Genomic DNA, 20,747 nt, shown 5'->3' with positions numbered 1-20,747 from the left:
CTGACCTCCTCTCAGGTGCACCATGCAGGGATCAGCCAGTCGGCTCCAGCTTGGTGGCTCTGGTTTTCCTATAGTCTCCTCTACACAGTCCACACATATCTGACTTCTCCCATTATCCCTATCCTGGCAGCACTCCCACTCTTGACTCCTCTCCAGACTCCCTCAGAGACTGCAGACATGATATAAGACAAGAGATGGTCAGAGGTTGCAGACATGATACAGGAGATGTCAGAGGCTGCGGGCATGGTACAGGAGATGTCAGAGGCTGCAGGCATGGTACAGGAGATGTCAGAGGCTGCAGGCATGGTACAGGAGATGTCAGAGGCTGCAAGCATGGTACAGGAGATGTCAGAGGCTGCAGGCATGGTACAGAAGATGTCAAGATGGCAAAGGCTGTGGGCATGGTACAGGAAATGTCAGAGGCTATGGGCATGGTACAGAAGATGTCAAGATGGCAGAGGCTGCGGGCATGGTACAGGAGATGTTGGAGGCTGTGGGCATGGTACAGACCCTGTCAAAGGCTGCGGTATGGTACAGGAGACATCAGAGGCTATGGGAATGGTACAGGAGATGTCAGAGGCTGCAGGCATGGTACAGGAGATGTCAGAGGCTGCAGGCATGGTACAGGAGATGTCAGAGGCTGCAGGCATGGTACAGGAGATGTCAGAGGCTGCGGGCATGGTACAGGAGATGTCAGAGGCTGTGGGCATGGTACAGGAGATGTCAGGGGCTGCGGGCATGGTACAGGAGATGTCAGAGGCTGCGGGCATGGTACAGGAGATGTCAGAGGCTGTGAGCATGTTACAGCGTATGTCAGAGGCAGACATGGTACAGGAGATGGTGGGAGACTGAGGACATGATACTAAAGATGGTAAGATTTGTAGACATGATACAGGAGATGGTTAGAGACTGCAGACATGGTACAAGAGATCAATGCAGCCTCACCAGTGCCCATCAAATGCAGACTCACTGTGCCCATCAATTCAGCCTCTGTGCCAGTCCATGCAGCCTCACAGTGCCCATCATTTTAGCCTCACGTGCCCATAATTGCAGCCTGATCGTGCACATAATTGCAGCCTGACCATGCCCATCATTGCAGCCTTATCGTGCCCATCATTGCACCCTTACCATGCCCATAACTGCAGCTTTACCATGCCCATGATGGGCCTCACAGTGCCCATCATTTCAGCCTCACGTGCCCATAATTGCAGCCTGATCGTGCACATAATTGCAGCCTGACAATGCCCATCATTGCAGCCTTATCGTGCCCATCATTGCACCCTTACCATGCCCATAACTGCAGCTTTACCATGCCCATAATCGCAGCCTCTGGATAAATAGAAAATAATACTAATAAACACAAAAAATTTACTGAAATAAAAATGATTGCAAGCTGAACACTAACAGCAAGAACACTAACACTAAGGCCGCGTACACACAGGCGGATTGTCTGCCCAACTAAGTTCGTCAGACAATCCGACAGACAGTCCGTTCAAAATTTGCATGAACGGACTTGACCACACACGATGAGCAGACAGTCCGCTGAAAGAGTGCGCGATGACGTGTACAGCACGTACGACGGGACTAGAAAAACGACGTCCTATACACTACAATGCAACCTTCGGCCGCATAAATCCTTTCTGAGCATGCACCATACTTAGTTCGTCCAACTTGCCTACACACGAGCGGACTGTCCGCTGAAACCAAGTTTGGACGGACAAAACCAAGTTTGAACGGACAAAATTTCGGAAATTCCGTAAGACTTTGTTCGTCAGACAGTCCGCTGAAAAAGTCCGCTGAAGCCCACACACGAGCGAATTGTCCGCTGAAACACGGTTCAGTGGACTAAGTTGGACAGACAATCCGCCCGTGTGTACGCGGCCTAAGGCTGAACACTAATTTCACATAGCCCCAAATGTAAATTTGTAAAAACAGACAGTGCAGAGCGATAAATATGATGAAGTCATAAAAAGTCCAATATGGCATTAATCATTAAGAGCAGTCCAGAGCCCAATAAAAGATAGCCCAAAAACATCCATAAAAGACAGAAAAATCCACAAGTTTAATCAGATCCACTCGTACCACCAACCAACGGGCAAAATGCTCCCTCGCTTCATAGGAACGAACCATGGGCGTCTGCAGAACTTTTTTTTGGGGGGGGGGCATCATTTTAGGGTCACCCATACGCTGCCTCTTTTCGACATGTCACATTGTCATGGTCAGAGATTGCAGGCATAGTAAAGTCCCTAGGATAAGTAATGGATAATGGCCGATAGGCCCTATTACCAGACCCAGCAAAACTACAGAAGTGATCCCTCCGGCTGGATGATCACTCACTCTGGGTTTCTCGGGGGCAATTCTGGACAGTAGTGTAGCATGTTTGTACCCTTGCTGTGGTTCAGTCTTTCACTCCCTGGTGGCGCTGGGTAGCGTGGCTCTCTCTCTGGTGGTGCTGGGTAGCGTGGCTCTCTCTGGTGGTGCTGGGTAGCGTGGCTCTCTCTGGTGGTGCTGGGTAGCGTGGCTTTCTCTGGTGGTGCTGGGTAGCGTGGTATTTTTCTCTGATGACACTGGGTAGCATGGCTTTTTTCTCTGGTGCCACTGGGTAGTGTGGGGCTCTCTCTGGTGGCACTGGGTAGCCTGGCTCTCTGGTGGTGCTGGGTAGTGTGGCGCTCTCTCTGGTGACACTGGGCAGTGTGGCACCCTCTGGCTTCCACCCAGCACACGCCTCTTTGTTTGTCCTGTAGCACTCACTCCCTCAGTTTTTTTCCCAGGCTGCAGTCTCTCAATCACTCTCTTGATCGAGCTGTAGCCACCTCCCTGTGGAAAATGGGGCCGTTTCGCCAGTCCTTTTTGTTATCGCAAGAGAATTGTTGATCGTTATGTTTTATATTTCTTCTGTACTAAATATGTTCTTTTTCATATTTTTCGCTCCATCCTTTTTCTCCCCTTTTCTCCCTCTACCCATGCCTTCTTTCTGGCGCCTCCCCTTTCCTCCCCTCTCCCCCCAGGAACCTTTGCAGAGACCTTCACCCATTCCATCCCCAGGGGACCACTGGGACGATAGTCCTCCACAGTCCGTGTCCAATGCTCCAAGGACAAAGGTAAGCCCCCCTCACTCATGTTCGCCACCCACCCCTGACTTCCATGGCTGACTCTATACCCCATAATCTTTCACTCAAGATTGCCTCGCATAACACCCAAGGGCTTAACTCGCCCTCCAAACGCCGTAAGGCATTCCAGAGCTACCACGCCAGAAGCCTTGATATTGTTGTCCTCCAGGAGACCCATTTCCCAGCTAGCTACACCCCTTCCTTTCTTCACAGTAGCTTTCCAACATTTTACCTGGCTAATGCCGACTCCAAAAAAAGGGGGGTGGCCATCTTGCTAGCGAAACGAATTCCATTCCTACACTCTCACACGATCAAAGATACCGAAGGTAGATACTTACTCGGTAAAGGTCAGATCGCGGGAGTTATGTATTCAATCATCTCTTATTCACCCCCAACCAGGGCCAAACACCCTTCTTTGCCTCCATGCTTTCCACCCTTGCCCCACACTTGGAAGGCAGAATTATCTTGGGAGGTGACTCCAACATCTCATTTGGCCACATGCTTGACAAAACTACTCTAGACAAAGCCAAACTGAAAGACCCCCTAAACAGTCTTAGAATTGCACGACTTCTCCGTGACAGAGGTCTGATTGACTCTTGGAGAGAATTAAACCCTACGGCCAAAGACAACACACACTACTCTGCGCCGCACAAAACGTACGCCAGGATTGATCATATGTTCCTACCCAACTCGGAGATGCACACTGTGACTCATGCTGATATTCACGAAGTTCCATGGTCAGACCACTCTCTGGTGACCCTCCCTCTCCCCTCCCAACCCCCCTCAGCGGCGCCTTAGTAAAACCCTTCTTTCCAATCCAGTCCATTGCACCATGGTGGAAAGAGACATTCTGGAATTCTTCAGTCTTAATTATACTGGGGATATATCCCCAAGCAATCTATGGGGAGCACATAAGGCGGTCCTGAGGGGGAAAATAATTAAAATAGCGTCTAAACTAAAACGGGAAAGGAAGATAGATGTGGAAAAACTTGAACGTGAATTCAAGTCTTGTAGTAAAGCCCACAAAAGCAACCCTACCTCAGAAATGCTAGCCAATCTGGATTCCGCCCGGGTCGCCCTCAATTTAGCCCTTACGTCCAATGCAAACAAACATTTAGGCTAGCTAAGTGGCAGGTTTATCTACAGGCTGGTAAAATTGGCCCGCAGCTGGCAGCAAGACTCTCCCCTAAAATAAGAGTTTACTCTTTACCTAAGATCAAATCCCAAGCAGGCAACCTTACGCAGAACCCCCATAAAATTCTAGAGGCCTTCCAGACCTTTTACTCAAATCTATACTCCAATTCCACCCCGACCGATCCTGATTCCATAAACGCATTTTTAGAAGAGGTTGCAATTCCCAAACTCACAGACTCTCACCGTGATGTAATGGACTCCCCCTTCCAGATTGAGGAAGTCCAGGACGTCATGAAGAGCCTCAAGCCTGACTCCGCCCCAGGTCCGGATGGATTCTCGTCACGTTACTATAAAACCTTCTCTGAGGTCCTCTCTCCTCATCTGGTCCGGCTCTTCAACTCCTTCCGGGAGGGCTCCCAATTGGAGTCGGCGGCCAACCTAGCATTCATTTCGGTAATCCCCAAGCCGGGCAAAGATCCCAGTGAAGTAGGCAACTATAGGCCAATATCTTTAATTAATAATGATCTAAAAATCATGACATTTTAGCGAACAGGATGGCCTCGTTTATTGGAAAATATATAAACAAAGACCAGGTGGGTTTTATCCCGGGGAGACAGGGGCGGACCAGATTAGGAGAGCTATTCACCTTATTTCCCTCATGCAATCTTTCTGGGACGGGAACCCCCCCCCCCCCCCATCTGGATTTATTCTCTCCATAGATATCCAAAAGGCCTTTGACATGGTCGCTTGGCCGTACCCCTTCACCACTCTCCAAAAATGGGGCTTTGGTCCGAAGTTCCTCACAACTCTTTCATCCCTCTATTCTTCCCCAAAAGCTCAAGTTAAATTGCAGGGTCACCTCTCCGACCAATTCCCAATCCTCAAGGGCACCAGGCAAGGTTGCCCCCTCTCCCCCATTCTTTTCGCCATAGCGATCGAAACACTAGCCTTAGCTATCAGACAACACCCAGATATTCATGGAGTACAATGCTGTCAAAAAACCCACAAATGTGCACTCTTTGCTGATGACATGATGCTGTTCATTACCGCTCCACTCATCTCCACACCTAATATTCTCCTACTCCTTCAAAAATTCGGTGTAATTTCAGAACTTCAGGTAAACATGTCCAAGTCTACCGCCCTTAACATATCTACCCCTCAAGATCTGGTGGATAGAATTAAAGCCCACTTCCCTTTCTCTTGGAGCTCCTCCTCTCTCCCTTACCTAGGTATTCACCTCACCCCCAAGATCGATCTTTTATATCGCCATAACTACCCTCCCTTATTTAAGAAGTTATCAGAAGATCTTGGGCAATGGTCGCTCTATAAAATGTCATGGCTGGGACGGGTAAATGCAATTAAGATGACCTTGCTCCCCAGGATCTTATATCTCTTCCAGTCCCTTCCCATACCCATTCCAAAACGCCTCCTTGATAAATTACAGTCAGCAATTATTCGATTTATCTGGGGGGAGGGGGGGGGGGAGGCCACCTCCTCTCTAAGTCAGTTCTTTACAGATCTAGGAAAAAAGGGGGCCTGGGTCTACCTAACTTATGGTGGTACGAACTGGAAGGAGATTTGGGACTTTAGATGAAGCGATTGGATAGTGGAGGTGAGTTATAAATACATAATATTCAATTGATGACATAAATCATAAAAAATATTTATTGATTTGATATATAGTAAAAAGCATAAACATGATGAACAAATTAGTACAAACATGGCACCACAAGAGCATAAAGTTGCAACATCCAGTAGTCGCAAAGTAGGTGGAATGTGACCGGGAGAACTTCCTATGATGAGAAGTGAGTTCTCATCATAGGAAGTTCTCCCGGTCACATTCCACCTACTTTGCGACTACTTATGCTTTCTACATGTGCTTTTTACTATATATCAAGTCAATAAATATTTTTTATGATTTATGTCATCAATTGAATATTATGTATTTATAACTCACCTCCACTATCCAATCGCTTCATCTAAAGTCCCAAATCTCCTTCCAGTTCGTATATATTACCGGGATGGAAGCACCTTGAGGTGCTTCATTTAAAGTCCCACCCCCCCCTTTCTTTTAACTTATGGTGGTACTTCCAAGCTGCCCAACTTTGTCAATTCTCGGCCATATACTCTAAAGGCCCAAAACCCGACTGGGTAGACTGTACCCATATTAAAAAAAGGAAATGCGTGTGGCCCCCAGGCCCTATATACTCAGAACAGCAGTATATAGGCGGTGCAAACAAGACAGGGACTGTGTAGGTTTGTTGTGTTAAGTTGAATCTGTTTGTAATTTTCAACTGGTACATTTTTAAAGTGTAGCTCCAGTCAAAAAAACAATTTTTAAGCTTTTTGGAAAACATAGGGAAGGGTTATCACCCCTGTATAATTTGTTTTGTCGTCCATCTTTTTTCATCTCACTTGCTGTTGTCTCCTTCCGTTTGCAAGTAGGAGATGTATGTAAATTGGATGTTTGAAAGTAGGGGCCTGCCCTATATGCTCTGCAGAAATGGCGGAACAAGGTGTTGGTTTTGCCACAACATTGTAAGCCCTCAAAGTGACTCTTGGTGGGCGCTGGAGCGCCCTGCTGTGAACGATTATATCAAGAATTGTAATTACATGCCATTGTTGAACAGTGGTAGAAAAATTGACCTTTGGTGGTTGTGGTGCTGGTACCACAACACTATAAGTCCTCACCGTTACTCTGGGTGGGCACAGGAAGGGGCCCTCCTGTGAAATATTATATCAAGAATTGTAATTACATGTCCCTGTTAAACAGGGGCAGTAAAATTGGGCCTTAGGCACTGCTGCTGGTGCCACCACACTGCAACCTCTCCCATATACTCTAGTTTTATTGCAGGAATTAGCCCTGCTGCAAAGCATTGCATCAAAAATTGTACTTAAACGCCCCTGTTAAACAGGGGCAGAAAAATTGGGCCTTAGGCACTGCTGCTGGTGCCACCACACTGCAACCTCTCCCATATACTCTAGTTTTATTGCAGGAATTAGCCCTGCTGCAAAGCATTGCATCAAAAATTGTACTTAAACGCCCCTGTTAAACAGGGGCAGAAAAATTGGGCCTTAGGCACTGGTGCTGGTGCCACCACACTGCAACCTCTCCCATATACTCTAGTTTTATTGCAGGAATTAGCCCTGCTGCAAAGCATTGCATCAAAAATTGTAATTAAACGCCCCTGTTAAACAGGGGCAGACAAATTGGGCCTTAGGCACTGGTGCTGGTGCCACCACACTGCAACCTCTTCCATATACTCTAGTTTTATTGCAGGAATTAGCCCTGCTGCAAAGCATTGCATCAAAAATTGTAATTAAACGCCCCTGTTAAACAGGGGCAGAAAAATTGGGCCTTAGGCACTGGTGTTGGTGCCACCACACTGCAACCTCTCCCATATACTCTTGTTTGATTGCAGGAATTAGCCCTGCTGCAAAGCATTGCATCAAAAATTGTACTTAAACGCCCCCTGTTAAACAGGGGCAGAAAAATTGTGCTGATGGCATCAACCAGAAACAGAAATGTTCTTCCAACATATCAGCGGAGGAGGAAGAGGATAGACAATCAACACAACAGGACAGTCACTCAGCATCAGCATAGGCAGTCTTGAAGGGATGTGATATTTCAAAAAAAATTATTCTGTTACATCAGCTTCAGGTGCTTGGTAGCTGTGGGTGATCCAAGACTGATTCATCTTGATGAAGGTCAGTCGATCAACTGATTCGGTGGACAGGCGCACCCTGTGATCGGTAACAAAGCCACCAGCAGCACTGAAGGTGCGTTCCGAAAGAACGCTGGATGCAGGACAGGCCAGTAGCTCAATTGCATACTGTGCAAGCTCTGGCCAGTGATCCATCCTCAAGACCCAGTAAGCCAGAGGATTTTCGGTGGGAAAGGTGTCCAAGTCTGACCTTGCCCCTAGGTATTCCTGCACCATGTAAATCAGACGCTGGCGATGGGTGCTGGAACCGATCATACCTTGGGGCTGCGGACTAAAAAATTGTCTGAAAGCATCAGTCAGACGGCCACCTTCTCCACTGCTCCTTCTGACCGATGCCTCAGCAACACGTTGTCCAGGACCAGGAGTTTGTAACCTCCCAGTCTCTGGGAACGCGTTTTACAGACCTTTCTGCAAGGCCTCCTGGAGATGTCTCATCCTCTGCTCCCTCTGCGATGGCAAGATAAGGTCGGCAACCTTACCCTTGTACCGTGGATCAAGGAGAGTGGCCAGCCAGTAATGGTCCCTCTCCTTGATTCGAAGAATACGAGGATCCTTCCGCAGGCTTTGCAGGATCAGGGAGGCCATGCAGCGTAGGTTAGCTGAGGCATTCGGTCCGGAGTCCTCTGGGTCACTAAGGACAACATGATCCGCAGCTACCTCCTCCCAGCCACGTACAAGTCCACGTGTTTCTTGGGACTGTAAATCATCCCTACAAGACTGCTGCTGATGCTGAGTGCCAGCCTCCACCTCCATGCTGACACAATCATCCTCCTCCTCCTCCTCCTCCTCCTAATCCTCTTCCTGTGTGATGGGTGGCACAGCAGGAACACTGTCTGGATAAAGGGGCCTTGAGAGGCAAGGAAGTCCTCCTCTTCCTGCCTCTGTTCTGCCTCAAGTGCCCTGTCCATTATTCCACGCAGCGTATGCTCCAAGAGGTGGACAAGAGGTACAGTGTCACTGATGCATGCACTGTCACTGCTCACCATCCTTGTGGCCTCCTCAAACGGTGACAGGACAGTGCATGCATCCCTGATCATGCCCCACTGGCGTGGTGAGAAAAAACCGAGCTCCCCTGACCCTGTCCTGGTGCCGTAGTCGCACAGGTACTCATTAATGGCCCTCTGCTGCGTGTGCAGCCGCTGCAGCATGGCCATCGTTGAGTTCCATCTGGTGGGCATGTCACATATAAGGCGGTTCTTGGGCAGTTTCAACTCCTTTTGGAGCTCAGCCAGCCGAGCACAGGCATTAAATGATCGGCGGAAATGCACACAGACTTTCCTGGCCTGCTTCAGGACATCCTGTAAGCCAGGGTACCTGCCCAAGAACCGCTGCACCACCAGGTTAAGGACGTGAGCTACACAGGGCACATGGGTCAGTTGTCCCTGCCGGAGGGCGGAGAGGAGGTTGGTGCCATTTTCACAAACCACCATTCCTGGCTTAAGCTGGCGTGGCGTCAACCACCTCTCGGCCTGCCCCTGCAGAGCTGACAAAACATCCGCCCCAGTGTGGCTCCTGTCCCCCAAACAAACCAGTGCAAGCCCCTGGAATGCCTACGAAGCACCGCTGGTTCTGAGGACAGAGCACTGGAAGAGGCCATGGAGGAAGAAGAAGAGGAGGGGGTGGAGGAGAGAGGTGTGTCACAACCAATAGTAGCATTTTGGAGGCGTGGTGGCGGAACAACCTCCAACACTACTGCACCTTGTCCTGCATCCTTCCCAGCTGCCAGAAGAGTGACCCAATGGGCCGTGAAAGACAGGTAACGTCCCTGTCCATGCCTGCTGGACCATGAGTCAGCGGTAATATGCACCTTACCGCTGACCGCCCTGTCCAGCGAGGCAAGGACATTGCCTTCCACATGCCGGTAGAGAGCCGGAATCGCCTTCCGTGAGAAAAAGTGGCGTTTGGGGACCTGCCACTGAGGAACCGCACATTGTACAAACTCACGGAAGGGGGCCGAGTCTACAAACTGAAAAGGCAGCAGTTGAAGTGCTAGCAATTTAGCCAAGCTAGCATTCAACCGCTGGGCATGTGGATGGCTGGGAGTGAACTTCTTTCGCCGGTCCAGCAGCTGGGGCAGGGACATTTGCCTGCTATAATCGGACGTGGGTGTACCGCTAGCAGAGTTCCCGGAAGCACTTGGCTGTGACACACCTAATTCTACACCTTCATTCCTCTCAGAGCAGGTTTCAGAGAGGACTGAAGGTCTAGTGGGGTTGGAGATGCCAGCTGATGAGGAGCAAGGAGAGGTCCGCTTTGTTCTTTGGTGTGGGTCTTTGAGGTACGCTTGCCAACGAGCTGCATGGCAGGTCAACATATGTCTGGTCAAGCATGTGGTGCCCAAGCGGCTGATGTTTTGGCCACGCGAGATACGCTTGAGACATATGTTGCAAATAGCAGCGGTGCGATCTGATGCACTCGTCTCAAAAACGGCCCACACCAAAGAACTTTTAGAATAACGCGCAGAGGCAGCGCCCTGCACAGGCGGAGCTCTGTGGTGTGATTCAGTCAGTGTGCTGCCCCTAAGCTGGCCCCCGGAGGGCATCCTGCCTCGTTGGACATGTGCCTCCTCCTCCTCCTCCTCCTCCTCCTCTCTCCTTCCAGGCACCCACGTGGAGTCAGTGCCCTCATCATCCCCTCCCTCTTCATCGCTGTAGCAAACCTGGCAGTATGCTGCAGCTTGTGGAACATGACTGCCAGATTGCTGTCCTTCTTGAGCATCCCCTCTCTCTGTGCTCACGCTACTGCCTTCCTCTAGCTGAGTGTCATCATCAGAGCCCACAAAACACTGGGCATCCTCCTGGAGCATGTACCCAACACTGTGCTCAAAGAGTTCAGGAGACTCCTCAGGAGGACGTGGTGGGTCTAGGGAAGGAGTCACTGATGATGACATTGAGAGGAGGGAAGACAATGCGTTGGCAGCTGCTTTGCTAGTACCCTGAGACTGGGTGAGAGAGGATGAGGAGGATGAAGAGGGCTTGGTCATCCACTCTACCAAGTCGTTCGCATGTTGCGGCTCAACATGTCCAGCTGCCGAAAAGAAGGACAAGCGTGTCCCATGGCCACGTGCTGATGACAATGCACCGCGTCCACGACCAGCACTGTTGTCTCTAGACACAGAGCCTGCTTGCCCTCTTTTATCGGCTCGCGCCTGTAAGCCTCTCCTTGCTGGCCTTCCAGACATGGTAATGGCCTGAAGGGAGTTGGGTAAAAAAGCAGTTGGGTAGTGTATATTGTGCTAGAGGCACACAACACCCACTAACTCCTGCAGATGCCTTTATTATAGAACACCAGAGATAAAGGGGTATATACAGATGTATACTGTGCTGTGCTGGAGGCACACACAACTTCCAATAACTCCTGCAGATGGCAAGTGGTCTCAAATAGAGAAGAGCTATGTAGGTGGATATAGCGGTATGTACTGGGTACAGAGCACGCAGACAGCACGCACTAGCTCCTAACACTACTGACTGCAAGCTCTATTATAAAAGATAGATCACTAGCTATATAGGTGAGGTGAATATAGCGGTGTATACTGCGATCAGGGCACACAGACAACAACCACTACACAACAGCAAGATCGAAAATCGTCCGAAAACGTTCGGTGTGTACTGTGTTGAAGGTACACAGAACACCCACTAACTCCTGCAGATGCCTTTATTATAGAACACCAGAGATAAAGGGGTATATACAGATGTATACTGTGCTGTGCTGGAGGCACACACAACTTCCAATAACTCCTGCAGATGGCAAGTGGGCTCAAATAGAGAACAGCTATGTAGGTGGATATAGCGGTATGTACTGGGTACAGAGCACGCAGACAGCACGCACTAGCTCCTAACACTACTGACTGCAAGCTCTATTATAAAAGATAAATCACTAGCTATATAGGTGAGGTGAATATAGCGGTGTATACTGCGGTCAGGGCACGCAGACCACGACCACTATACAACAGCAAGATCGAAAATCGGCCGAAAATGATCGGTGTGTACTGTGTTGAAGGTACACAGAACACCCACTGCTTCAGACGTCAACACACTACACAAGGCCGCCGCGCTGGCGGCCTTATATAGTGTGGGGCGTGCACTACACAGCCTGAGCTATGATTGGCCACAGGCATCCTGCCTGTGGCCAATCATGGCTCTCCTCGCTGCTGGTGCTACGATTGGCCAAGCATGCGGGGTCACAGTGCATGTTTGGCCAATCATGAGCCAGCAATGCACTGCGCCATCGCAGTGCATTGTGGGCCATGAGCGCCACACGAATTTGGCGCGAACGGACCAAAATGTTCGGACTTCGCCGAACGGACGAACAGCCGATGTTCGAGTCGAACGTATGTTCGACTCGAACACGAAGCTCATCCCTAATGGTGAAGTGGGAGCAAGACCTTCAGTTCGAATGGGATCTGGATACCTGGCACCTAAATTTTGCTCGCTCCTACAGGGGCATTCTAAATAACGCCCTTGTGGAAGCGGATCTTAAGGTCATGTCTCGATGGTACCTGGTCCCCACCCGGCTCACCAAGTTTTTTCCCCAGTCTTCCCCGCTCTGTTTCAGGGGGTGCGGCCTGCAGGGCTCTCTCCTTCACACGTTTTGGGAATGCCCCAAAATCAGGGGTTACTGGAACAAAATCTTCAGACTCATTCGCAAATCCACGGGGCACGCAATTAAACAGGATCCCACCACTGCCCTTCTCAACTCTCGCATCCCCAATGTTCCTAAACAGACATACTCTCTAATCCACTTTATCCTTCTGGGAGCCAAGATTACGCTGGCACACTCGTGGAAATCTCCTTCAATTTCCTTTTCCCGGGCCAAACAAAAAATATCCTGGATAATGGCACAAGAAAAAGTGGCCAGTAAGATCCTGGACTCAGCTGAGAAATTTAGACTTATATGGGAACCTTGGGCTTTATACATTGGAATATCCCTATTGCCCTGAAGTTTTTCAAGGTCCTTCCCCCCCCCCGAATCCCTCTAAAACCAGGTACTTCCGCGAGGGTTCCTACCCTTCCCTTCCTCCTCACCCTCCTTGTTTCCTCTCTCCTTCCTCTCCGCTCACTCTCCCTTACTGACTTCCTCTTTAGCTACTTACCTTGTTGCGGGGTCGTCTTGACCCACTATATGAACCGGAGCAAACTGTATGACAGTTGGTCATTCCAACCATTAAGGTTTTTTTTTCCTTTTATTATATATATATGTTTTTTATTTTTTTATTTCTGCCTTTGCTTTGGGTTCCCAGTTTGGGCTGGAGGGTCTGTCCTCCTCTTGCCCATTTCATGGCAACTTTCCCAAGTTAAATGCAACTTCTCCTAGTGGTTCTAGCTTTTTACAGGTTTGGGTTTCAGGACAGCGAGCCCTCCTGGGCTAACCTCGTAGGTCCTTCTGGTACTCCCCGGTCAGCACCCTCACAGCAAGATCCCTATGGGGTGAGGGGTCCTGGCCTGGGATTGATCCTGGTGGACCCGGAAACAAGGACCCACACATTTGAGTGTCTACTTCCTCCATCCAAGATCTGTTAGCAGTGTTGGCTTATTACTCCCAGTGGACCGCCAATTACACGGAAGTCTACTCTAATACCCGGAACCCTTTTTGTATTTTTTGTATTTTTCCTTAGTTATTTTTTATTTTCCTCCTCTCCCCTTAGTATGTCATATCTGCTTTAAAGTCCAGAGTCTGTTGACATATGTTTTGTACCAACTTCACCTTCTGCATTCTTTGTCATTGTCGGATGGATGTCTTCTTCTAAAGATTTAATAAATGCTTTTTGAAACTCAAAAAAAAAAAAAAAAAAAAGGAAAATGGGGCCGCCTATCTTCGGGACAACATGTTCCATGATGCTCTCCTCTCCTAGTCTCCTTTTATTGGCCCTCAGTTATGGCCAATAGGGAAGGAATGGAGCAGGTAGGAAGCTGGGCAGGGAGCCTGGTGAGAGCCGCCGACTCTTTTCCTTGACAGGAGAAAGGGGGGGGCGAGCGGGGGAAGCCTCTGCCAACCCGCAACTTGCCTTTCTCCTGACACAGTGCCACGAGTTCTCTGCTTGACTGAGCAGGGAAAAGAGCCCGCAGTCACACTACACTGATGGGGGGGCTTGGCAGCACCTTGATGGTGTCACCCCACCGGCTGCCCACACCCCCATAGCGATGCCACTGTGCTGAATGTGCCAATCCAATCCCTGTTTCCAGAGGGTGGGCACTTGATCCCCTTGCCCCTACCTGCGGCGCCCATGGAATGAACCCTGAACCAATAGGAAGATCAATAAATACTTTTTCCCCACTTTAGAGGGAAACACTTTGGAGTGCAAGAGATCCCAATCTCACATGTATGCCGGTCATGAATAAATAAAATAAAACAAATCTAAGTGCTCTCCATTATTGTAAAAGCACAGATTTTAATGTAGGTAGAAAACTTACAGACAATATTCTTGGTAGCAAGTAGGGATGAACCAAACACCCCCCGGTTCGGTTCGCACCAGAACTTTCGAACGGACCCCAAATTCGTACGTTAGAACCCCATTGAAGTCTATGGGACTCGAACGTTCGAAATTAAAAGTGCTAATTTTAACGGCTAATATGCAAGATACTGTCCTAAAAAGGGTTTGGGGACCTGGCTCCTGCCCCAGGGGACATGGGTCAATGCAAAAAAAAGTGAAATATTCCTTTAAATATCGTGCCTGGGGGTGTCTGTAGTATGCCTATGAAGTGCCACGTGTTTCCCGTGTTTAGAACAGTCCCTGCACAAAATGACATTTAACGGAAATAACGTCATTTAAAACTGCTTGCGGTTTTAATGTTATATCTGGTTCCTGCAATATGGTTGAAAATCATTGAGAAAAATGGCATGGGTAGCCCTCCCTGGCCATTACCAGCCCCTTTGGGTCTTGTACGCATATTAAGGGGAACCACGTACCAATATTAAAAAAAGGAAATACGTGTGGCCCCCAGGCCCTATATACTCAGAACAGCAGTATACAGGTGGTGCAAACAAGACAGGGACTGTGTAGGTTTGTTGTGTTAAGTTGAATCTGTTTGTAATTTTCAACTGGTACATTTTTAAAGTGTAGCTCCAGTCAAAAAAACTATTTTTAAGCTTTTTGGAAAACATAGGGAAGGGTTATCACCCCTGTATAATTAGTTTCGCCGTCCGTCTTTTTTCATCTCACTTGCTGTTGTCTCCTTCCGTTTGCAAGTAGGAGATGTTTGTAAGTTGGATGTTTGAAAGTAGGGGCCTGCCCTATATGCTCTGCAGAAATGGTGGAACAAGGTGTTCGTTTTGCCACAACATTGTAAGCCCTCAAAGTGACTCTTGGTGGGCGCTGGAGCGCCCTGCTGTGAACGATTATATCAAGAATTCTAATTACATGCCATTGTTGAACAGTGGTAGAAAAATTGACCTTTGGTGGTTGTGGTGCTGGTGCCACAACACTAAGTCCTCACAGTTACTCTGGGTGGGCACAGGAATGGGCCCTCCTGTGAAATATTATATCAAGAATTGTAATTACATGTCCCTGTTAAACAGGGGCAGAAAAATTGGGCCTTAGGCACTGGTGCTGGTGCCACGACACTGCAACCTCTCCCATATACTCTAGTTTTAGTGCAGGAATCAGCCCTACTGCAAAGCATTGCATCAAAAATTGTAATTAAACATCCCTATTAAACAGGGGCAGAAAAATTGGGCTGAGGGCATCACCCAGAACCAGAAATGTTCTTCCAACATATCAGCAGAGGAGGAAGAGGATAGACAATCAACATAACAGGACAGTCACTCAGCATCAACATAGGCAGTCTTAAAGGGATGTGATAGTTCAAAAAAAATTATTTGGTTACATCAGCTTCAGGTGCTTGGTAGCTGTGGGTGATCCAAGACTGATTCATCTTGATGAAGGTCAGTCGATGAACTGATTCAGTGGGCAGGCGCACCCTGTGATCGGTAACAAAGCCACCAGCAGCACTGAAGGTGCGTTCCGAAAGAACGCTGGATGCAGGACAAGAGGTACAGTGTCACTGATGCATGCACTGTCACTGCTCACCATCCTTGTGGCCTCCTTAAACGGTGACAGGACAGTGCATGCATCCCTGATCATGCCCCACTGGCATGGTGAGAAAAAACCGAGCTCCCCTGACCCTGTCCTGGTGCCGTAGTCGCACAGGTACTCATTGATGGCCCTCTGCTGCGTGTGCATGTGTCATGAACCAGATGTGACCAGAACTGTGTGACTGCGACAAGTGAACCAGACACAAATAAGTGAAGGTAAATTTATTAAGCAAACGCATATAAATGTGAACACACCACCAATACAAACTAAGTGAACAAACTAACAACCAAACAGTGCAGATAAGCAAGTAAACCAGTATAATGTAACAAAAGGGACAACCAGAATCGTAGTCAAGCCAGGCCGGGGTCATAAATAGGAGGTAAGCAGAATAGGGGGACAAGGAGAGAGGGAACAGGTACAAGAGGCAGGATACAGGAAACAGGGATCGGGGATCAGGTAACAGGTAACAGGTAACAGGTAACAGGTAACAGGTAACAGGTAACAAACAGGCTGCAGGTCAGGGCTCAAGGACAATACCAAGGCGAAGTGTATATGAACTTGCCGGGTATTTATAATGGCTGCTGTCAGTCATGTGACGCCTGACTGCAGAGGGCAATACCTGCTCCATACTGCCAGGATCCCTCCGCTGGTGGACACCAGTACTGCGGACCAAAGATGACATAATTCCAGCAGGAGACACCTGCTGGTGGATCGCAGTACTGCATGCCAAATGATTGATATTACCAGCGGAGGGAACCTTTCCTGACAGTACCCCCCCTCAAAGGAGCGACCTCCGGACGCTCCAACTAGCAGTTGCTGGGGAAAGTCCACTGCGTCAAGCTGGGCTATGGGCAAAGTCACATTAGGTTGGGTAACAGACACTTCAAGCAGGGCAGCAGACAGAACCACATCGGGCCGGGAATCTGGCACGTCAGGCTGGAAGGCGGGCAGCGGCACGTCAGGCTGGAAGGCGGGCAGCGGCACGTCAGGCTGGAAGGCGGGCACATCAGGCTGGACAGCAGGCACATCAGACTGGAAGGCATCGGACTGCAAGGCCGGGACATCAGACTGGAAGGCGTCGGACTGCAAGGCCGGGACATCAGACTGGAAGGCGTCGGACTGCAAGGCCGGGACATCAGACTGGAAGGCGTCGGACTGCAAGGCCGGGACATCAGACTGGAAGGCGTCGGACTGCAAGGCCGGGACATCAGACTGGAAGGCGTCGGACTGCGAGGCCGGGACATCAGACTGGAAGGCGTCGGACTGCGAGGCCGGGACATCAGACTGGAAGGAATCAGACTGCGAGGCCGGGACATCAGACTGGAAGGCATCAGACTGCAAGGCCGGGACATCAGACTGGAAGGCCGGGGCATCAGACTGGAAGGCATCAGACTGGAAGGCCGGGGCATCAGACTGGAAGGCATCAGACTGGAAAACCGGGGCATCAGACTGGAAGGCATCAGACTGGAAGGCCGGGGCATCAGACTGGAAGGCATCAGACTGGAAGGCCGGGGCATCAGACTGGAAGGCATCAGACTGGAAGGCTGGGGCATCAGACTGGAAGGCATCAGACTGGAAGGCCGGGGCATCAGACTGGAAGGCATCAGACTGGAAGGCCGGGGCATCAGACTGGAAGGCATCGGACTGGAAGGCCGGGGCATCAGACTGGAAGGCATCGGACTGGAAGGCCGGGGCATCAGACTGGAAGGCCGGGAAATCAGACTGGAAGGCATCAGACTGGAAGGCCGGGGCATCAGACTGGAAGGCATCAGACTGGAAGGCCGGGGCATCAAACTGCAAGACATCAGACTGGAAGGCCGGGACATCAAACTGCAAGACATCAGACTGAAAGGCCGGGACATCAGACTGCAAGACATCAGACTGGAAGGCCGGGACATCAGGCTGCAAGACATCAGACTGGAAGGCCGGGACATCAGACTGCAAGACATCAGACTGCAAGACATCAGACTGGAAGGCCGGGACATCGGACTGCAAGACATCAGACTGGAAGGCCGGGACATCGGACTGCAAGACATCAGACTGGAAGGCCAGGACATCGGACTGCAAGACATCAGACCGCAAGACATCAGACTGGAAGGCCGGGACATCAGACTGCAAGACATCAGACTGGAAGGCCGGGACATCAGACTGCAAGACATCAGACTGGAAGGCCGAGACATCAGACTGCAAGACGTCAGACTGGAAGGCCGAGACATCAGACTGCAAGACGTCAGACTGGAAGGCCAAGACATCAGACTGCAAGACGTCAGACTGGAAGGCCGAGACATCAGACTGCAAGACGCCAGACTGGAAGGCCGAGACATCAGACTGCAAGACGCCAGACTGGAAGGCCGAGACATCAGACTGCAAGACGCCAGACTGGAAGGCCGAGACATCAGACTGCAAGACGCCAGACTGGAAGGCCGAGACATCAGACTGCAAGACGCCAGACTGGAAGGCCGGGACATCAGACTGCAAGACGTCAGACTGGAAGGCCGGGACATCAGACTGCAAGACGTCAGACTGGAAGGCCGGGACATCAGACTGCAAGACGTCAGGCTGGAAGGCGTCTGGCTGGAAGGCCGGGACATCAGGCTGGAAGGCGTCTGGCTGGAAGGCCGGGACATCAGGCTGGAAGGCGTCTGGCTGGAAGGCCGGGACATCAGGCTGGAAGGCGTCTGGCTGGAAGGCCGGGACATCAGGCTGGAAGGCGTCTGGCTGGAAGGCCGGGACATCAGGCTGGAAGGCGTCTGGCTGGAAGGCCGGGACATCAGGCTGGAAGGCGTCTGGCTGGAAGGCCGGGACATCAGGCTGGAAGGCGTCTGGCTGGAAGGCCGGGACATCAGGCTGGAAGGCGTCTGGCTGGAAGGCCGGGACATCAGGCTGGAAGGCGTCTGGCTGGAAGGCCGGGACATCAGGCTGGAAGGCGTCTGGCTGGAAGGCCGGGACACCAGGCTGGAAGGCGTCTGGCTGGAAGGCCGGGACACCAGGCTGGAAGGCGTCTGGCTGGAAGGCCGGGACACCAGGCTGGAAGGCGTCTGGCTGGAAGGCCGGGACACCAGGCTGGAAGGCGTCTGGCTGGAAGGCCGGGACATCAGGCTGGAAGGCGTCTGGCTCGAAGGCCGGGACACCAGGCTGGAAGGCGTCTGGCTCGAAGGCCGGGACACCAGGCTGGAAGGCGTCTGGCTCGAAGGCCGGGACACCAGGCTGGAAGGCGTCTGGCTCGAAGGCCGGGACACCAGGCTGGAAGGCGTCTGGCTCGAAGGCCGGGACACCAGGCTGGAAGGCGTCTGGCTGGAAGGCCGGGACACCAGGCTGGAAGGCGTCTGGCTCGAAGGCCGGGACACCAGGCTGGAAGGCGTCTGGCTGGAAGGCCGGGACATCAGGCTGGAAGGCGTCAGGCTCGAAGGCCGGGACATCAGGCTGGAAGGCGTCAGGCTCGAAGGCCGGGACATCAGGCTGGAAGGCGTCAGGCTGGAACTCTGGCTCTGGCACTCCGGGCTGGAGCTCTGGCTCTGGCACTCCGGGCTGGAGCTCTGGCTCTGGCACTCCGGGCTGGAGCTCTGGCTCTGGCACTCCGGGCTGGAGCTCTGGCACTCCGGGCTGGGACAGATTGGTAGGTGTGGAGGCAGGTTGGGTTAATGGTAAGACCATTTTGGTTGGGAAAAACTTTCGTTTTTTCTTTGGCTTAGCCACTGAAGCTCTGTAGGTGACTACAGGACTGTAAATAAGGGGTGCAGCAGACTGGAAAGGAGGATTGTGATATGGCAGAGAAGAGGTACCAGTAGCTGGGGAAAGAACTTGTGGGTTTGTAGACAGCGGAGAGGAAGGAGGTGGGTTGAATGCAGGATAAGTACAGGGAGTAGAGACTGGATAGGAGTATTTGGTTGGGAGCAGCGTGTACTGGGCTGCAACTGAGGCTGACATGGCTGGTGGGGAAACATACTTTTGGGTAGGCTCATACCTGATGGCAGAGGTGGATTGTTTGGCTGGGGCTGATTGCACCATGTCAGACCATGCTGAAAGTATGGGTTGTACAAACTGAAGTTTTAAGCCTCCCTGTCTAACCAAAGACTGAGCAGATACAATGCACTCAGCAATCACCTGTGGGGAACAGGCTGAGTAGTGTTTACAAAAATCAGAAGGATCATCTTCAAAAAGCCATACTAAAGATACAACCTGATTCATATCAAAAGGAGGAGTGAAATCATCACGGCCATCTGGGATACAGGGCAGGGCTAGCTCAGTACAGATCTTTATCAAAGGCTGCACCTCCTCAAACAATGTATAACCCTGATCGACCAGGGAGTGAGCCAAACGCATAGCTGCAAACAACTGGTCACTAGACCATTCTTTCAAAACCTGGCGGCAATAATCACCACTCTCAGATGCCAGCAGAGAAAAATAAATGATCTCATCAGCATTCATGTTTGCAACCAAACTAAAGCAAATGGTTCCCCTGTGCAGCCACTTCTGGTCAGGAATGGCCTTGGTATTCTGTCATGAACCAGATGTGACCAGAACTGTGTGACTGCGACAAGTGAACCAGACACAAATAAGTGAAGGTAAATTTATTAAGCAAACGCATATAAATGTGAACACACCACCAATACAAACTAAGTGAACAAACTAACAACCAAACAGTGCAGATAAGCAAGTAAACCAGTATAATGTAACAAAAGGGAGAACCAGAATCGTAGTCAAGCCAGGCCGGGGTCATAAATAGGAGGTAAGCAGAATAGGGGG

This window comes from Lithobates pipiens, unplaced genomic scaffold (genome assembly GCF_037356315.1).
Source record: "Lithobates pipiens isolate NorthernLeopardFrog02 unplaced genomic scaffold, aLitPip1_a1.2 Scaffold_54, whole genome shotgun sequence".
Lineage (NCBI taxonomy): Eukaryota > Metazoa > Chordata > Amphibia > Anura > Ranidae > Lithobates > Lithobates pipiens.
Note: the sequence above shows the minus strand (reverse complement) of the source record.